The sequence below is a fragment of the Tenrec ecaudatus genome, chromosome 3, assembly GCF_050624435.1.
Source record: "Tenrec ecaudatus isolate mTenEca1 chromosome 3, mTenEca1.hap1, whole genome shotgun sequence".
NCBI lineage: Eukaryota > Metazoa > Chordata > Mammalia > Afrosoricida > Tenrecidae > Tenrec > Tenrec ecaudatus.
Genome location: NC_134532.1, coordinates 40,026,468 through 40,046,027, shown reverse-complemented (window position 1 = coordinate 40,046,027; position 19,560 = coordinate 40,026,468). Strand labels below are relative to the sequence as shown.

Here is a 19,560-nt window from a genome sequence, read left to right as displayed (position 1 = left end):
TCTATTGTGTACATGTTAGCCTGTCCAGGTTAGTCAAAACAGATACACATGTGGTGTAATGGGATATTTTTCTGAGGAAAGGGCTCAACAGAGGCAGGGTCTCAGGAAGGAAAATACAGAATAAGTAGAGGCATTAAATGAGGTATTTCAACATCCTGTGGCAACATCCCATATCCAAGGGGAAGTTGGACATGCTGTGGGATCTGCATTGTGACACAAAGTTAAGCAAGTTGGGGAATGGGCTCAAACAGAATGCTCAATGTTCACGGTTGTTCATATTCTGTTGTCAGATTCTATTTATTATACTTACAACAAATAGAATCTTGACACAAAAGATGTTATTGAAGGCATAAAGGTAACGTTTCCCAGAGATGGTAAGTCTATTGTTCTTTATTGTTTGTTTTTTCTATCTGTCTTTTTAAAGGAATTTGGAAGTAATTGGTAGACATAATTTCTCAAGTAATGTATATGGTATTTCCTTTTTCTGCTCCTCCTTCCAAAGACCAAACTGAAATTTGAGTTAATAATCAAAGAGTTTACTAATGAACCAAGCAGTTCTGGAATGGACAATAATAATTGTAAGGATGCACAGAGTACTGTGGTGAAGAATATTTTCAGATATAAATTCAAAAAGATCCTGGAACATACAAGAAAATCCCACTTATTTGATCTTTATTACTTTTGTCTCAAATAGACAAGGCAATATCGAGGTCACTTTGTAAAGACTGAGTAATTTAAAAGAGTCTTATTCGTTTGTTGTTAAATATTGGGGGTGAGAATGAATGTTCTCCTTCATAGCTGTTGTGAGAGTAACTGGGAAGAAGGAAGGAGGATGTCTGGAGGTTTCCTGAGCTTTGCTGATTTTAAAAGTCAGTTCAAAATAAAGAGTAATCATATACAAATAAAAAAAGTTGGAATCTGGCCTGCATCTTTTGTAGATGCCCATCCTTGTTTGAAGAGAGCTCTTTTGTCCTCTTCACAGGGGAAAAAATAAGGTGGGGGTGGGCGAGACTCACAAAATCATGGCTGGTGAAAGATTGAGTAAACACAGCCTCAGTTCTGACTTCAGGAGGAAGAGAAGGACCATGATTAGGATAGGGACAGCAATGACAGTTTAAAACCTTACAAGATTGGATCACAGCCCTCTCTGTTTTCCAGGTGTGATTCACAAAATATTAGGTGAATACTCCAATACTTGTCAAAGGCAATCCAGGATACGTAAGCTCCTGAGAAAGTGCTAAAGTGAGTAAGTCTCTCCTCTCCTATCCAGAAGAGACTTACCAACATTCTTCAGAATTCCTTTACATTGCCTTTTTTGAAATTGCAGGTCAGTGGTCAGAAATAAGCAATTGAGACTGATAGTATGTGAGATTCAAACTGAATTTGGTGGTCTCGTTGTGCTCATTTTAATTAAGGTACTAGTAAAGGGTGCTGCTAGTAATATGGATTGCCAGAAGAACAAACCAATCTGCCTTGACAAAAGTACAGCCAGATGTTCTTTGGGTTCAAGGATGGCAAGACTTTGTCTCATGTACCTTGAACATGTTATCAGGTGAGAGAGTCCCTGGAAAAGGACAACATGGATGGAAAAGTTGTACAACAACTCAAAGAGGAAAACGCTCAAGATGATGAATGGACACATTGGCTACAACAATAGGCTCAGACGTAGCCACAATGTTCAGGATGATGCAGGACTTGGCAGTGTTTCAATCTGTGAGCATAAGGTCACTGATTCAGACCTGACAGGAGAGCACTGTGTTAGTCTGGGTAGATTAGAGAAACAAATCCACAAAAACGCATATGTATATAAGAGAGAGTTTTATGTAAGAGTTAAGTGTACATTAAGAAACCATCCCAACCCAGGCCAGTCTAAGCCCATAAATCAGACATTAGCCCATATATCCAACACAGATCTACAAAGTCCTCCTCAAACTCACAAAGCACATGCAATAATGCCGAATGCAGGAGGAAAGTCAAATCAGTGAGTGTATAAGCATCTCAGAGCTGGCAGGAGTCTCCACGCTATTCTCCCGACTCAGGTCTGCATCTAGGCAGGTCCATGTGGCTTCTCCTCAGGGATGTCTCCCAGGAAGTGAGCTTTGCTAGCTGAGGCAAATAACTAGCTAAAGCAGCCGCACACTGGTCAGACCATCAGAGAACAAGAGACCAGAGACTAAGAAAGGCGAGGCTCACCAAGCCATTTATCCCTGCCCTTTAATTAATCCCACATATTTATCGGCCAGGTTAGCACAATAAACCTTAACTATCACAAGCAACTAACAGAAACTTGTGCAAACCTCAGCCTTCCACAAACATAGGCCTCAGAATTCAATCCCTAAGTTACACTCAATTTAATAGCAGTTTATTATAAGTTAATGCAAGAATACAAAATTTCTTAATTTGCTGTCCGCACTGTATACTCCTGATGCTGCAACACATCACAGGACCTCACTGGGGCTTCATGTACTTTCCTAATCTCATTTCAAATTTGAAAATTTGTTAGAGCACACAGGGTGTTGATGCACCAGTGCTATTCCTCCTTTGAAATAAAAACTTAAGCCCGCTTCGATTTGAAGGACAGAAGTTGCTAACTTTTTTAACTGGGATGTGGAAAGACCCCTACGAACAAGGAGAAAAATCTGAAAATAAAAACTCCATTTTAAGTTGGCTTGCTCAAGAGCATCATCATCCTTCAGCAGTGTCTATAAATACCCCGGCCATGTTGCTCGAGAGAGATTTTGATGAACAATGTCATCCTGTGTTCTACTCTTAAATAAATATTTGTTCTGTTTTGTTAACTGTTTTAGTTGGGGACAGGCTGTCCAAATCACCTTGACTGCATAACCTAATTTAAATAGATAAGGCAGATTGTGGAGCGCTTTTGTTTGTGTGTTTGTTTCAGACATACCCCCATAGGCTCCCAACTAGTAAATGTTTAAAAGAGCAGGAAGCCTCATCTTTCTCCAAAGAAATGACTGGTTGATGTAGACTGTCAAGCCTGTAGTTAGAAACATACATGTAAACCACTAAACAAACAGAACTCAGGAAGTAAACTACAATTTAATTGTGGGCAATGCATGCTGTATATGTAAATTTAAACATGTCTCATATCCTTTGGCCTGGTTCATGGGGCAACGTGGGGAATTTACAGGGTTCACAGGAATAACATATTTTGGGCATTCTAAATTTATGTTAATTGAGTCTGGAAATACCCCTCTTAATAATTTTCTCTGTGACTGATTTATTGGCCACTCACATCACACACTGTGAGCCTCTCCCTGCTTTTCCAATGGCTGCCTCCATGCTGATGGCAAGCAAACAAGCCAGAAAACCACCTTCCTGGCTGCGTCCTAGCTTGCCTGCCCTCAGCAGGGCCAGTGAGGCTTGGGGAATAACATCCTAGGGGGACAGGTGTACTCAATGGGAGCAGGTACGGTGTTTCCTTGGTCATATAACCCATTAAAAATACTTTTACCACAGAACTCTGATCACTAGGACTCTGAGAACAGTGCAGTAGTAGGTCTGCACTAGAGAAACATAAATAGTACAAACAGAGAAAACATAAATAAATAGAGGCGTAGAAGTAAATTATGGAGACTCTATGTCTTTAGCTGTGCTGGGGTACAATGAGACACATCCTTGTGTTCAAAACTTCATCATACATTTGGAATACTGGTTATTCACACAATGACAGGGAGGTTTGGGGGAAATAGGAAGCTAAAAATATGAGTACAATAAAGGAGTGTGTATGATATGAAAATAATGTCAATAAGATAGTTAAAACACAAAGTAAAAGATCAAGCTATTACCTCTCCTCCATGCATAGTCTCCATGCATAGTCCTTCATGCATAGTAGGTGCCATCAGCCAGATTCCAACTCACGGCAGAGCCATGAGGCAGGGTAAAACTGCTCCACAGGGTTTCTCAGGCTATTGTCTCTGCAGGAATGAATGGCCAGGTCTTTCTTCCACAGCGCTGCTTTAAGTTAGCTGCTGAGAACTGCTTAACTGTAGTGCCATCAGGGCGTCCTCCACACATACTCTGGCTTCCCATGACCTACTCCCCATGCTATATCTAGGACACATTCATTTGAAAGAGAAAACCATTTTGTGTCAATCTTCAGTCTAAAATGTTCCAAGTGCTCCCACTGTCTTTGGGAATGGTCTATCTTTCTGCAAGATGCAGGCATAAGTCTTCCCTCTCCATCTCAGAATCAAAGCTCCAGTCACAATGATCTCCTTTAATTCCCTCAAAATTGCCAGGCTCTTACCTACCTCATAATCGTCCTGAAAAGCCTTGGTGGCAGAGTGGCTATGTGTTGTGCTGATAAATACAGGTCAGATCATCAGTTGCTTCTCAGGAGAAAGATGAGGCTTTCTAATCCAGTGAAAAGTCCCAGTCCCAGAAACCCACAGGGGAAGTTCTAGCCTGTTCTAAAGGGTCGCTGTGAGTCAGCCTTGAGTCCATGGCAGTGAATTTGTTTGAGTTTTGTTCTTATTTTTCTCCTAAATGGAGTCCTTGGATGGAACAATCAATGCACATGACTGATCAAGAGATTGACAGTTTAAATTCACAAGCAACAACACCCTGAAGAAAGTCCTGGCACCGTGCTTCAAAAATATAACAACCATTGAAAACCCCAAGAAGTGCACCTTTCCTCTGACACACGTGGGTCTCTGAGATTTGGAATCCCCTGGACGGCAGCTGGTTGTTTGACTTTGGACTAACTAGCTGCTAGTTAAGGAACCTTGATGGCACAGTGCGTTATGTATTGGGCTGATAAACACAAGGTCACCAGTTCAATGCCACCAGCTGCTCTATGGGAGAACAATGAGACTATCTTTTGACAAAAAGAATCTCATAGGTTCCCAAACTTATTTGGCTAACTAGCCCTTTACATAAAATAATAATCACTCATCACTTCTCTGGCAATGGAAAACTTCTGTAGGGTAGTCCATAACCTGGGATAAAGTATAGTTATCTGCTGTTGAAACCTCCCTGCATCAATCCAGTGATCCCCACCTCACCCTCAGGGGAGCGCTTTTGCCCACTTTGGGGAACACTGACTTGCAGGCTCCGGAAACACCAGGGGGCATTTCTAAGTCTTAGAGGGTCCTGATAGTCAGAATTGACTTGATGGTGGTGTGGTTTTCACTCCTACTCCTGCAGGTCTCAGCGGCAAGGTTGGTTCATCTGGAGTCACACTGAGGATGAAATCTCAGCCTTGGTATTTATTGACTGTATAAGTCTGGGAAAGTTCACCTAAGTGTCCTTACTGTTATGATTAAAGGATTCCGTCCCTTTCAAGTTTTCCTAACACGTGGCCAGTTCCCACATATGCTTCCTTCTTCTTGGCAATCTTGTCTTGAGAAAAGCATATAGGTTTTGACTTATTTTATTGATAATTCAGTTATAAAAAGAATCCCTTGCTGGTATCATTTTACCTCACATAAAAATTACTTCTGAAAAATTTCTAGTTGGCATGTGAGATAGTTTATTGTGCCAACGTGGCTGACACGTGTGGGGTTAATTGAAGCATGGAGGGATAAAAGGCTCGGTGAGCCTCGCCATTCTAATTCTCGGGTTTCTTGCTTTCTGATGGATGGACCAGGATGCAATTGCCTTAGCCAGTTCCCTTCTTCAGCTGGCAAGGCTTATTCCTGAAAGACATTCCTGAGGAGAAGCCACATGGACCTACCCTGGTGCACCCCTGGGTGCTGGAGAGGCTCTGTGGAGACTCCTGCCAGCGCTGAGATGCTTACATGCTCACTGATTCGGCTTTCCTCCTGTAGTCAGCATTATTGCGTGTGTTTTGTGAGATGGAGGAGGACTTTATGGATTGGTGTTGGATGTATGGGCTAATGTTGGACTTGTTGGCTTGGCCAGCACTGGGTTTGGATATTTTCTTGATGTGTACTTACTTTTTATATAAAACTCTCTTATGCATGTTTCTGTGGATTTGTTTCTCTAATGTACCCAGACTGACACAATATGATTGTAGTTGTTTATTTTTAATGGAATAATGTACTGTAGTCTGAAATTGCAATGCTAAGTGTGTCATCGTGTCCTGATACACAATCTTTAAAACATGGGAACACAGGTACAATGTTTCATTCTTGCCTCTGTGAGAACTATCTCCAGGGATTGTAACAGAAGTTCTGTGTTTCCTGGATGTCTAACAAATAAGGTGGTGAATGATCTTGGTCTCTATTCAAATATAGAGAAATGATCCAACAAAAGTAATTTTGCCAAAGAAGGGGCTTATGAAACATTTTTTGTGTGGGTGGGTTGGGGGGAGTCTGGAAATGAGACCATTTAGCCACCACAGTGGGCTTCTGAGGGAGGTAATGCTGTCTCCTGTTTGAATATTTGGGTGCATGTGATATGTTCTCTTTGTTTTTGGTGAATATTGGGGTTGGGAGAACTGACTCATATTGGAGTGGTTCTCAAGCCTGGTTACACAGCATAATCACTTATAATGAAGCTTTAAAAAATACCCTAGTGGATCATACCACAGTCCAATCAATTAAACTTCTGAGGTGAGAGCAAGGTGATTCCTGAAAGCAGTTCATATGAAGAACTAGGTTTTCCACTTATGGAATATTAATCACTGCAACCTCATGAATAGCAACAGTACTCTGTCATATATAGTGCCAAAAATAAGACCTCAGTCCAGAACTCAACTCACTGCCAGTGAGCCAATGTCAACTCTTAGTGACCCTATACGACAAGATAGAAATGTCCCTCTGTGTTTCCCAGACTGTAGCTCTTTAAGGGAGTAGAAAGCCGTCTTTCTCCCAAGGAACATTGGTGGCTTTGAAATGCTAAAATAGTAGTTCATAGACCAATGCATAACTAGTACGCCACCAGGGCTCTTTCTCAGGAGAGAAGGCACTCAAAATATGGTCAAGGAAGAACTACCAGCTCAAAGCAGAGTTGATCATAATGACGTGGATGGAATAAGTCCGTTGAGACCTTCATTTGCTGATAGAGGATGTCTCAATATGAGAAGAAACAGCGACAATTATCTAATCATTGAAACTCAGAATTATTAAGTATTAATAGAGAAAAACTAGAAGTCATAAAATATTACATGGAACTCATAAAGATCAATAAGCTAGGTATTAGTGACCTGAAACGGACTGATATCTGCCATTTTGAATCAGACAGTCAAACAGTTTGCTATGCTGGGAATGACACATGCAAGAGGAATCACATTCATCTTCCTAAAGAACGTTTCAAGATCTACTTGAAGTACAATGGTATTGTGATAAAATACTATCTATCTGAATACAAGAAAATCCAGTCAATACGGTTATTTAAATTGATGCACCAACCACTACAGCTGATGATGAAGAAACTGATGAATTTGACCATCATCTTCAGTCAGAAATTGATCAAACACACTATCTGAATGCATGGATAGTTATTTGGTGATTGGAATTTAAAAGTTGGAAACAAAGAGGAAGGAACAATAATTGGAAAATATGGTCTTGGTGATAGAAATAAATCTGGAGATCTCATGATAGAATTTTACAAGGCTAACAACTTCTTCATAGCAAATACCCGAGTGGGCATACACAGGAATCAAATTAACTACATATGTGGGAAGAGAAGATGGAGAAGCTCAATGTCAGCAGCAAAAATCCGTCCAGGAGTCAACTGTGGAACATGCCATCAATTGATCATAGCTAAGTTCAGATTCAAGCTGACGAAAATGAAAACAAGCCCACCGGAGCCAAATACAACCTTGAGTCTATCTCACCTGAATATTAAGATGTCAGGAGCAGATTTGACTCACTAAGCACTAAGGACAGGACAGCTGATGAGCCGTGAGATATCACCGAGAACACGAAGAAAGCAAAAGGTCATTGAAGAGACAGGAAAGAAAGGATCAAACTGGATGTCAGAAGAGACTCTGAAATGTGCTTTTAATCATGGAGTAGCTAAGGCACTTCATATGAAATGGAGCCAAAGAGCTGAACAGAAACTTTCAGAAAGCAGCCGGAGAAGTACTATAACGAAATGTGCAAAGACCTAGAGTGAGAACACCAAAATGGAAGAACATGTTCACTGTATCTTAAAATAACTAAAGAAAAACAAATCCAAGCTTTAAGGTGCTATACTGAAATATTCTATGGGGAAATATTGAATGATCCAGGAAGCATGAAGTGAAGAGGGAAAGAATACACATTATTGTACCAAGAAGAACTAGTTTGCATTCCACCATTTCAAGAGGAAGGATATAAACAAGAACCAACAGTACTAATGGAAGATATTCAAGCTGCCCTGACGGAATGCCAAAACCAGTTGCCAAGCATTGACTGAATTCAATAAAAAAGTTTCAACAAATTGATGAAGCACGGGAAGCATCAGTGGAATGATGTTTTGGGGTTCTGGGACCCTGCTGGAATGATGCTCTAAGGGATCAATGACCCCGCCAGAATGATGCTATTTGGGGTCCGGGTCAAACCAGAACGATGCTCTAGGAGTCCGGGAACTGCCAGAAAAATTTTCTGGTGTATCTGAGACCTCTCCAGAAAGTTGCTCTCCCACCAGAGAGATACTCTGGGGGACTGGACCCCTCTGGAACCATCATGCACTAAGTGCATGCTTCTATGGGGGTGCCGAAAACCCCCTTCCCTCAAGCATACTTTTTGCGGTATTCCCACTCCACAACACTCCATCCGCCCACTCTCAGCACAGACTGGGGCTGACAAAAATTAAGAACAATTATTGTTAGGAGGCATTGTGTTTGGCCCTAGAAAATCTTTATAATAAAAGACTTACTTGAAACATAAACTCTACTGAGCAAGACAAACTATTTAGACTGTAATAAATGTCAAGTTAATAAATAATGTACTATAGTGGAGCAGAGGAGTGAACTTTGCATAAGATGTGAGAAGGCTAAACATTTAAACTGAGATCTGAGCAAAAAATGAGTCATGTACAAAGCTGACATTTTCATGGATTGGTAGACTGATTATTATCCAGAGACAATATTCTACAACTCATCTACAGATTCAACCTAATACCTCTCAAGGTCTGTTTTTCCAGATAATGACAAGCTGATTCTTAAATTTCTATGGATATGTGACAGTTTTAGTATAGCCAAAATAATCTTGAGAAGCAATAAAATGTAGGTGGAGAATGTGCATTGCCTGATATGAAAACTTACTAAAAAGCTGTGGTAATTAATACTGTGTAATAGTGACATAAAGGTAGACATATTGATGGAATATAATTGAGTCTAAAAATTCAACCTCATACATCCATAGCTAATTGATTCAAAAAGATTGCACAGAGAAGTCACTGTGATTTCAGCAAATGCTGTTGATACAACTAAATACAGGAAAAAATAATGGGTTTTGACTCCTACCTTGCACCATAGGCAAACACTAACTCAAAATAGATCTAAGACCTAAATGTAAGAGCCAAATCTATAAAACCCTTAATAGAAAACATACATAAATATTTGTGACCCTGGATTAGGAAATGGTTTCTTAAGATATCTTGCATTTTAAGATATGACAAAATAACGATGTATAAATTACCAAGGGCACATGAGGGAGGGGGGAGAGGGGAAGGAGGGGAAAAAAAAGAGGACCTGATGCAAAGGGCTTAAGTGGAGAGCAAATGCTTTGAGAATGATTGGGGCAGGGAATGTATGGATGTGCTTTATACAACTGATGGATGTATGTATATGTATGAACTGTGATAAGAGTTGTATGAGCCCCTAATAAATTGTTTAAAAAAAGATATCTTGCATTTTAAGCAATTATGACATCTTAAACATAAGCAGCCCAAGTTCAACATAAGTAGAACTTCATCAAAATTAAAGTCCCTTATAATTGGAAAAACACAATCAAGAATTTGAAAAAGGCAACCTACATCAGTAACTATTCATGAGATACCTAATAATCTTGTATTCAGAATATATAAAGAAATGTTATAAGTCAACAACTATAACTCAACAAACTAAAAATTAGTCAAGAAGTTAATCATTACTCTAAAGATATAAGTATGTTAAACATAAACTATATATCTCTATTATAGATTTAGTCTAAAATTTCTATAAGTTGCTTGAAACTGAAAAATATTAAAATGAGTTTACAAGAGCTAAAATAATATTTTGAGACTATACACTCTGAATTTAGGTAACATTTAAAGAACAGACTTAATGGAATGAACACTAATGACCTGATGAGCTGGGGTGGGGGGGGGGGAGTGATATTAAGAACATCATATGTGAAGGAAGCAAAAGGTCATTAAAAAAATCAAAGTGGATATCAGAAGAGATATTGAAATTGCTCATTACTTAGCTAAGGGAAATGGAAGAAATGATGGAGTTAAAGAGCTGAACAGATAATCTCAGGAAGACAAAGTATTAAAGAATTCGTCATTCTTTCACCTTATATGCTACGAAGTCCTGCCAGCCACCTCCACCCCCATCTGCCCCAACCCAAAATGGCTCTGATATCTCCAATCAGCCCTCACTACAATCCTTATGCCACAGCCACATTCTTGAACTATCCCAACAACCTCCCCACTGCTCTCTCTGAATCCACACCTGTATCCTTTCTCCAAGTACCTGCACCAGGCTCCACACTGAAGCCCCAGTGATCTACGTCATGCTGCCATGGCCATGTCACTGCTCTGCTCAACTCCCTCCAAAGGTTCCCTGTCCTTATCAGGAAGCTGGATATGAGTACTGGGAGGTCAGTTAGCACCAGGACCTGGCTGACCTGTGCCCAACTTCTTCTTGTCCTTTCAAATGCCTGTGTCCCTGAGGCATTTGAAAGGGAGGACAGGCCCCAGCAATTTTCCTGGACCTTCATCCTCAGCTGTAAGTGTCCCATGGCCTCATTTCCACTCGGTCCAGCATCATTAGGATGTGTGTGCATGCCTCTGCAGCACGGATCACAGCAGCAGCCACTGACTGCCTGCCAGACCTGCACTGAGTCGCTTAACCCACAAACACCAGACCCACTTTAGTGATGAACCACGAGGGGCTCAGTGAGGCTCAAAGACTTTCCCTAGGAAATCAGCTAATGAATAGAAGCACCAGAATTTGATCTCAATTCTGACTGTAGGGCCTATCGGCCAACACAAACATGTTGAGGGCTTTGGTCTCTACACAGGAACTGGCATCTAGAAAGTAGTGTGAACCTTCATGGAATGAACAAGAGCAGGTCTCTGCACATGAACCACCCTCCGAACTCAGGCAGGGACTGGAACAGAACGTCCCCCTATTGAGATATCAAAGTTTAATGGTGGTTAATAGGGTCAGTATGCAGAAAGTGGGGAGTGGAGGGCAGGGATGGTGGAAAAACTACAAGGATCATGGAATGTTAGCTTTCAAACAGATTTTTATAATTGCTGTCAATAAGGCTTAAACCTGTAAATAACTGAACAGACAGAAGTTGTGAGATAGATACAAGGGGGCTTCAAAAAGTTTGTGGGAAACTTCCATTATTTTCAGATTTGTTTGGAGTCATCACTGGGCCTTTTTCTTGCTTCTGGTTCCTTTGTTGGTCTGCTTTTGCACCTGCATGACCAGGTCCAGGGCCTTCTTGAAAGCTGGAATGACATGGTACACTGGGGTGAGTGGTGTCCCCCAGGTCCCATACTAACTCAAGGCACTGCTGTCAACACCTGTATTTGTTCAGGAGCCTGCAGAACCCCCACCCACTCCCCAGCCCTGACAACCCACACCACGTTGCAACCAACCCCACCTTGCAGGTAATTGGGAAACATGTCTACAGTGGGTCCTGCTTTGTTGTCAATTTTCTCCAGGTTGGAGTCTGGCTGCTTGGCCATCTTGGGAGAGCTTAAGTCAGGTTGCCCCTTGCTGCAACACAGGGAAAAGACCCAGCCAATTAATTAACGGCCAGCCAACTTAGCAAGTTATTCCTGGGGTCCTGACTCAGGTAAGGAATGCAAATACCTGCATAAGATGCCCACATCCTGCCTCCTGATCCTCATCCAGGAGGTCCCCAAGCTTTAGCTACATCACAAAGCTGAGTGGCAGCTTTATTTCTTGACCCTGTATATTAACAAATCTTGCCAGCTACCCCCCACTACAATACCTATGCCACGGCCACATCTCCTTCTTGAACAATCCCAGCAACCTCCCCACTGCTCTCCCTGAATCCACACCTGCCCCCTTCTCCAAGTACCTGCACCAGGCTCCACACTGAAGCCCCAGTGATCTACCTCATGCTGCCATGGCCATGTCACTGCTCTGCTCAACTCCCTTCAAATGCTCCTTGCCCCCATCGGGAAGCCAGATATGAGTTCTGGGAGGCCGGTTAGCAGCAGGACCTGGTAGGCCTGTGCCAGCTCCTTCTTCTTGTCCTTTCAAATGCCTGTGCCTCTGAGGCATTTGAAAAGGACAGGTCCCAGCAATTTTCCTGGACCTTCCTCCTCAGCTGTACGTGTCCCATGACCTTCATTTCCACTCAGTCCAGTCATTAGGGTGTGTGTGCATGCCTCTGCAGCACGGATCACAGCAGCAGCCAGTGACTGCCTGCCAGACCTTCACTGAGTCACTTAACCCTCAAGTGCAAACATCCGGCCCACTTTAGAGACAAACCACTAGAGGCCCAGTGAGGCTCAAAGACTTTCCCAAGGAAATCAGTTAATGAATAGAAGACTAGAATTTGATCTGAATCTGACTGTAAGGCCTATCACCCTACACAGACATGCTGGAGGGCTTTGGTCTCTACACAGGAGATGGCATCTAGAAAGTACAGTGTGAACCTTCATGGAATCAACAAGAGCAGGTCTCTGCACATGAACCACCCTCCACACTCAGGCAGGGACTGGAGCAGAACTCCCCCCTGGCCAGGGGACTGTAGGAAGTCCCATGTGGCATGGGGATGAGCTTTCCTAGAACCGCTAGATTGGGAGGTGGAGAATGAAGACTACAGTAGAGAGCAGGTGTCCTGGTGTCTGGTGGGTTGCATGCCGGGCTTCTAACCACAAAGCCATCAGCTGGAAACCACTGGCTGGAAAAAGATGAGGCATTCTACTCCTGTGAAGAGTTACTCTCTGGGAAACCGACAGGGGCAGCTCTACCCTGTCCATAGGGTCCTTGGGTCAGAATCGCTGGCAGTGAGTTTTAAGGGGAGTGCTGCCTCTTGTCATGCCAGCACGTGTTCAAGGAATGGCATGGAGCACCAGGCTAGCCCCTCAGTCCCTCACTGGCAGGGCCAAAACCCACCTGGATGGTCTCCTTGAGCAACTCTACGGCCTCCTTCAGCTCCCGGGTCTGGTTCATGGCTTCGTTAAAGCTGGAACTTTAACTAAAATCGCTTATTCAAAACCAAACCAAAAAGAACCCCCCAAACCAAGCAACACACGCAGGGAAATCATTAGAATACAGATGAAATGACTCCAGGTGGGAATACACAGTTACAATGGAGTCAGCATACATCTAAACATAGGACACGGTACTAGAAACTTCTTCAGAGGCAACAGAAACAGAAATTTCCCTTTGGGCAACAAGCAGGAGCAGCTCCCACACTGACAAATTTGCAGAAATATGGATCCAGTTCAACTGCCTGGATGTCTTTTACTGGCTACTTTCTCTGCATGAAAAGCAATTCATTATTGATGGCAATTTTCTCCTGTCCCTCTTAAAGAAACCTTCCCTCCAGCTGTCTGTCCTCCACTAAGAAGCTTTCCTCCAGCTTCTTTCTACTGTTAAACAGAAACAGGGTTTTGTAAAAATTAAAGAAACAACATGCAAAATTTTTGAAGAGTGTATGTGGGAACGGGGGATCTTCCGTACTTCAGGGGTCTTGCCTTCTTTAGAGACTTACACGCTTTCCCAAAGAAAGACTGGTCCTCTCTTTGGCTGCGTTCCTGCACACAGAACCCCATCTTTGTACAGCTGGGCCTGTCTCTTTCTCCTTTCACTTGCCACCTGCCAGACTGCTGACTGATAGACACCAACCTGGGTCACCTCCCTTGAGGTCCCAGTCTTGGACTTACCCTAACAACCTGGGAATGCAATCATGTCTCAATGCGCGGTGGGTGTGCTGGAATATCACTTCAACACCCTCAAGGCTGAGCCTGTTCCCCGCAGCAGCCCTACTGGCTGTCAAGAATGAGCCAGGGAGTTTCAGGACCTAATTCACCCCTCCCCCTCCCCCTTCCTCTCTCAGCTCAGGACAGGTGACAATACTTAGCAAACCTCAGGAGGAAGCCCTAACGTTTTGTGTTCCAGCTGCAGCCACTCGCGTACTGAATAGCAGTCACTTCGTGGTGAGAGAAGCCACAGACCCGGAACTCAACTGTGAGCGGAAGACGTTCTAGGAGTCTCAAGGAGGAGGCACCGCTGTGTGAAAGGAAACAGTGGAGGGGGGGAGACACGCAAAGTTCCCGCACTGAATCCGGAACCCAGACGCCCAAAGCCCCAGTCGGGATCCCCCTTTCTCCAACAGGAATTCTCCCCCACGAACCCCAACCAATCTCCAAATGGGGGATGGAACCAGCCCCTGGGACATCCTCCCACATCTCACCACGCAAGGGGCGCTGCACGGGGCGGGGAGGGGGAAGAAGGGAGCTTGCACCCCAGGCAGGCTGCTATGTGCACCAGGGTACCCCAAAACTGGTTACCGTGCGACCCCTTACCTGGGCGCGGACTACACAGTGCTCAGGCTGTTGGCGCTTCTCTGGCACCACGCCCCAGGCACAGCAAGTTGGGACCACGGTATGACCCTCACTTCCGGCTAGGACACCGCCACTTCCGGCCCGTCGCAGCGTGACCAGGAATGGAAGGAGACTAGTCATAAATGTTATCTGAAAATACGTAAGTGAAAAATCAGGCAGGAGTTAAGATTTCATTAAGGTGCGTAGACATTCAGGAAAATAAGAATCTTACTTCATGTGGCAGAGATTAATATAACATCATTCCCACTAACATTATTTGAAAGTTCGTTCTTCATAACACTGACCATACAGGAAGAGATTGCGATGAATTGGAAATAATAAAATGTAAAATGTGTAGGTCTTAGTGGGGAAGAAAACCCCGAACACCCAGATTCTTATCCCGACATACGGTTAGATTATTATCAGATGTATGATCAAAGACATCCCTCATAGACAGCACTGACTGAGTTAAAGGCACCAACCACCCTATGTGACACGGTATCCACAGGGTAAAAGGTGACGCCTGAGTCACTGTGATAGTGGGTCAGGATGTCATTCTCTTACAACCAGAATCTCACAGCTGTGCTCAGGGCCACGTAAAACAATTAACAATATACGTCTACCATATCAACCCAATATTAATGTTATACAAAACAAACTAAATATTTTCTTCATCTCTTGAATACTGAAGTACACTTAAACTTCCATGTGGTGCTTATTCATGTCTGAGACTGAGAAAAGAAACCAGAACATCACCAGTCTAGTTTTGGACTGTTGTTTATCAGGATGCTACGTGCTGTGGTAAAGATGAAATAGTATGTTCTATAAAATGGAAAGAAAAAAACAAAAACAACCCAAAAGCCTAAGAAGCTTTTACTCTGCTCGCTGAGATTCTATGAGTCAAGAATTCACATGACAGGTCTGACTTCATTGTTCTTTTAAATGTATGTTCTTATTAATATATGTAAAACCTTAGTGTGTTTGTGTATTTGAAAACTGGAGGTAAATAAAATAGTAATATCACATTAAAACTGGTGCTTGGTAGAGTAGAGGGGCAGCAAACAAGATGAAAACTTTTTAGATTGACAAAGGCTGAAACAATGGGCTCAAATATAAGAACAATTATGAAGATGGTATAGGACAGGCCAGTGTTTCTTCCTATGGTACACAGAGTCACTATGATTTAGAACTCACTTAATGACACCAAACAATAACAACTTCCATTGTACATTTGCTCTGAGTATAAGTACTAAAATGTTAGATTTTTTTTAAAATATGCATTAAAGTAAAATCATTCAAGAACAATTGTTGAAAACATATAATCATGCTTTTAAAATATACAACCTCAAGATGAATCAAGAGTTAAGGACAATATTGAAAAACTATAGATTTACATGAGAACTTAATTTTTTTATTTCAACGCATGAGAAACTTTAATGCACAATTTAACAATTTCAGAGAATGTGTGGTAAAATCATTTTAAAAATACACTCTACAACGGGATATATTATACTGGTGTTTTAACAACATAGTACCAAATTTGATGATTTCATGGCTCTAATTAATTGAGGAGAATGATTACATGATAAACCCTAACAGTTTATGTACAGATTTGTGGAAATGGGATGGATTGAATTAGAGAGCAGCTATCCCTGCCTTTGAGCTCATATTTCACCTTGACTGAGTGGGATTATTACCAGGGATGCAAGGATGTTTCAACATTAGAAAAACTATTAATGTAACCAACTACATAAACAGGACAAAGAATAAGAACCCTCTGATCATGTTAATAGATGCAGAAAAGACTAATGGCAATATCCAACACACCCCCTCAGACAGAAACCACTCCACCCTTACCTAGGTGGTACAATTTCCTGTTGAATCTACTTCCTCTGCTGAGAAGGTTCCGAGTGAGTTTCCCAAAAGGGTAGGTGAGTCTCTATGTTTCCATGTGGATCCCGTGTGCGGAGTCCCCTGCAGGGTGACGTCCCCAGCTGTATCTTGGTTCCTGATGATGTTACAATTCCCGCACCCTGTCTGCCCCTGTTCCTGGACGCCATGATCCCCTGGGATATTTCCATTTAAATCCTTTCTGATCTGGGTACAGGCCTCAGTGCATTCACTCAGCGGAATACTCTGCCTCCTTTATCTTGCCCAGAACCCCTCATGCACCCACACCCCTCAAGCCAGAAAGGGTGTTGGGGGTGGGGTGTTCTTGCCTGGGGCCTTTCCCTTCCAAGTCAGGTCTTGAGCATGAGAGCATGTGGATCCCAGAGTAGACTTTACTGAAAGGAGAGGCCAGCCTTGCAGTCATCAGGCCACCCCACTGATGACTGAGGTCTGTATTAGAGCTTAACTTCCCAGCACCTTGCTTTGCAAAAGGGTGCCATAGCAGTCACAGCCCCAAACACGGGCACAGTTTAAGTCCTCGCATAGAGTCAACCTCGACTGAGTGCTTTCTGCCCAGGAACCAAGGCTGTAGGTAATATGGCCCTCAGCCAGAGGACTTTGGAGAGTGGATTACTTTAACCTCTCCGGGCAGCCCAGGGAGGGGCAGTCTCTCTTGGAGGTTTGCCTGCATGTGTGTCCTTGATGGAGGTCACCAAACAGTATAGGGGGTCTCCTAGACAGGAGCCATGTCCTATCAGCCTTTCCCTGACTGCATTGGTCAGGAGGCCCTGGACCCATCTTGTAAGCCTGTTATCTAAGAATGGAAGTGTCTGTCATTGTGATGTATTCATTGATTACCAATCATGCTTTTGTGGCAGTTTCCTTTGCCCTACCCCACTCCCACAACCTCTTTAATTCACATCTCAATTGTGAACCTGGGAAACCATTTCCACCTCCTGTTGGTGGCTTCCCTCATCCAGATAGATGATTTGTTTATGTCTTTCTGCCCATCAGAAACTAGTTTGTGCTTCTGTTTTAGATTGCCAAAGGGGACTCCAATCTCAAATATAATTTAAGGACATTTATTAATGATCAGAAAGAATTCAGTGGAGGATTTACTTTATGGGGACACCCTTCAAATGGACTTTAGGCATGCACTGCTATCCACAGCCCTTTAATAACTAGGGTGCTAAGACTTTAATCTCTAATACAGCTCCTGGGTTTTGTCTCTGCCGATGCTGTACCTTTCTACTTGGAGTGTGGAGAACCACCTCAGCTCAGAGATTGGATGTGTTGATGGCTCATCTTTCTTTATCACTGTGCTCTTCCACCCATGCCACCCCCCACACACACACACACCTTATCATCCCTCGTGACTCAGAGAATTTCAGGCTGAGATTTAATGTCCACTCATTTTATTAATAGGGAATTTTGGTTTCCTTTATCATCCTTTTGATTTGCAGAATCCAACAAATATTTTATTGTTTTCAGGTCCTTTTGTGTATCAATCTGGAGAAAGAAGAGCTTTTCTTCAACTGTAAAGAATTTCAGTTTTGAAAATCCAGAGGGCAGTTCTACACTGCCCTATAAGGTCACTATGAGTCAGAATTGACAGGATGGCAGTGTGTTTTGGTTTTGTGCATTAATATTATCTTTTACTGACTCATGCCTTCAAGGTAAGCACTTTTTTGGTTGTTATTGAGTTATTTTTACAGTGACATAATATTTACAGCGTTCACTTATCAGTTATCCTAGTGGATACAGAAAATGTTTCATAGAACCCAATTCTAATGATGCAAATTCATTTAATCCTTTTGATTTATTTCATTTGTTAACTGTTTCTTCTTCAATTTGTTTGATTTGACTGTGTAAGAACTGTGTCCTACTAATGTTAGCTCCTCATTTTTAAAAAAATGGGTCACAATTATTCCTAATACAAGGTAACAGTCAGATATTTCATTCTTATATATAGTAAGATATCATCTTATTTAAAATAAAGTTACCATTTTCTATCTCCTACTGCATGGGAATCCTTAATTTTTCAAACCTTTTATCCAAGTATTCTTGATAAAAGACTTGTTTTATTCATTGCTTTATTGTTCTCAGGTGCACTCTGGTGCACTCATTGATGCCATAGGACCTTAAATTCTTTCTTGGGGTTTCTAGGCTATAATTAATGTAACCAGATTGCCACATCATGGGATACACCTGTTTATATTTCGTGGAGCTGCCATACATTTACTGTAGCAGTAGGACTTCTTCACTAAGTAATTTAGATATGCAAATTCTCAGTAGGCTTACATGTTTTTCACTATATTGATTCTTAATGAAAATTGTTTTTGTGTTTCTGATTTAGCCATGTTTTCAACATAAAACCAATGTGTGTCCATAGACGTGAATATGCTTTCATCATGTTTAGTTTTCCCTTTTGTTAGGTGCCAAGTCATGTTAATTCCATCTCATGGCAACTTCATGTGTTATAGAGCAGAACAGCTACATAGCGTTTCTGGAGTATCATTTGTGGAAACAGGTCTGCAGTCCTGTCTTCACAGTAATGCAGGCTGAATTTAACCCGTCAACCCTCAGTGGAATAGTCTAGTTCAAGCTGTTTGTGCCACCTACAAACCTTCATTGTCCTTAACCCCAAAAAGCAAACTCACTGCCACAAAGTCAATTCTCACTCATAGTGTCCCTATGTAGGTGTCAGAGATTCAAAATCTATACAGGAACCACCAGCCTTGTTTTCCTTATACAGATCTGCTGGTGGAGTTGAACTGCCAGCTTTGAGGGTAGCAAATGAAGCCAGGATTCTCCCCGACCCCTAGAAATGAACCCAGCCAAACAGATGCCATCAAACTCACACCACCTCCTGCAGATTCCATGTGTCTCATTGCACAGGGATGTTGCAGAGGGGTTTCAGTGACTGGTTTCTCAAAGTGCATCACCCAAGATTTCTTCCTGGAGACTCTGAGTAGACAGAAACTTTGAATCTCTCCATGAACACCTATCAAT

General features: G+C 42.3%; 1 pseudogene; it reads right to left on the bottom strand.

Annotated features, from left to right (window-relative positions):
- The window catches only part of LOC142442227 (large ribosomal subunit protein uL29-like), a 76,629-nt pseudogene extending 63,347 nt beyond the window's left edge, over positions 1-13,282 (bottom strand).
- Positions 13,283-19,560: the final 6,278 nt, after the last annotated feature.